Genomic DNA, 1,841 nt, shown 5'->3' with positions numbered 1-1,841 from the left:
AAATTTTGTTTTACTTTGATATCCCTTTTTCATAAGTTAATTTTTTTTATTTATCGCTGGGTGTTGAAAGAGTCACCGTCAATCTCCTTCACGATCGTGCTCGCAGGAGGAGGAATTCCGGTCGTACCTTGGGGTGTTGTTCCCGGTTAATCCCGCACGTAAGGACGGGAATACGCCTTAGGGCAATGCCTCGCACGCTTCCGGATCAATTAAGTATTTATTTGGATTTAGCGATCATCTGTAAATTGATTTATTTATTTTCATAATAAAAATTTAGTTAGATTTAAATCACAATCAGATTTCTGTGCGGTATTTGTTCTAACAGTTTACGAGTCAGTCTTATGTCTTTCGCAGCTAATCAGTCTTATATGTTTCTAGATATCAGAAGTGATACCTAAGTTAAAGATCATAGTTGAGAAGCTAATCCAATAATCAACTATAATATATGCAAAATCGACTCATCAACAATATTTTAGAATACTATCTGAATTTTTCATATTTTCGTGATAAAAAGGGGCAATATGCTATACATTTCCGTACAAAAACAGGTAAACCTAAAGCAGGAGTTGGTAGGCCTTGTTTCTCATCACCTCTATTTGGTAAACCACATTTTTAATTAAAAATTTGTGACATATATCCAGGTTTGTTGGATTGACCTGCTAACAATAATCTGATAACTTGTCTATTGATTGGGCCCATTTATTCTTCATCTTAACCTGCCACAAACCGATGATTAAAGCGTAATTGGCTCGCTTTTTTTAACATATTTTAGTGGCGATTAACATTCTTTCTGAAAGTTCATATAGTGATTTGTAATCTAATAGAAGCGGATTATTGCAACAAGTTGATTGCTCATATGATAATTCTCTCTGGTTTAAACTCTCGATTTCTTTCTCGGTTTTGCTGTGCGTTCTAACCATTACCATGACCGTTGCCGTCGCTGCAGCTGAGATTGTCGCCACCGTCGACACCGCTGAAGGTGCGCCAACGTCGTTGCGTCCTCGCCGCGCAGTGCATGGCCGAGCAATTGAGGGAGGGAGGGATAGAGGGGAATTCAAATTTAGCTGTTAATAAGACCCCTTTTATTGGGCCTTATTTGGGTTGAAGGAGCCCAAGGTGATGTTTTTAGCTGGGCTGAGCCCATAGAGATCTGTTTGAATTCATATACTCCTGTAAACTTAAAAGTAACTAAGAAATGTGTAGATTTTGTACCAACTTTTAAAACTTTGCAAAGAACTCGTCAATAAACAAAAGAAAAGAGGATAATATTAAATATAAAAATATTTAAACATCGTTCTCTACTAGTGTAAGCTTTTGAAAAATAACGATTGTTTCATATTCTTTAATATAATATCAGAGAAGGAGGTTCTGAATTCTAGTAACGCCAAACTCCTAGCTTTGTCGATTTTCTCTCACTTAATTCAAGTCCACAAGTCTCGATCACGTAAAAAAAGTGGTAAATATAAAGATATTTAAACATTGTTCTCTATTAGCTTAAAATTTTGGAGATTAGAGATTGTTTTATATTCTTTAGGACCGATTTGATTCGGGGATAAAGCGGGGATAACAAAAGTTATCCCGCTATTCCACCAAATGAAGTGCTTTTTGGTCAAGATATTTTATTCCTGTCAAACCTTGCTATTTCTGGCTATTCCGGAATAACTTGAAATTTATTATTCCACCATTTTGGCAGAATAGTGCTATTCCAAAGTTTAATTTCAAACATTATTAAAATTAAAAAACGAATTAAACTAAATTATATAGATATCATATGTTATATATTATAATATATTATTTTTATTATAAAATTATAATAATATTATATTAATACATATTATTTA

This window comes from Ananas comosus, linkage group 1 (assembly GCF_001540865.1).
Source record: "Ananas comosus cultivar F153 linkage group 1, ASM154086v1, whole genome shotgun sequence".
Taxonomy (NCBI): Eukaryota; Viridiplantae; Streptophyta; class Magnoliopsida; order Poales; family Bromeliaceae; genus Ananas; species Ananas comosus.
The sequence above is the reverse complement of the archived record's forward strand: the minus strand, read 5'-3'. Positions refer to the sequence as shown.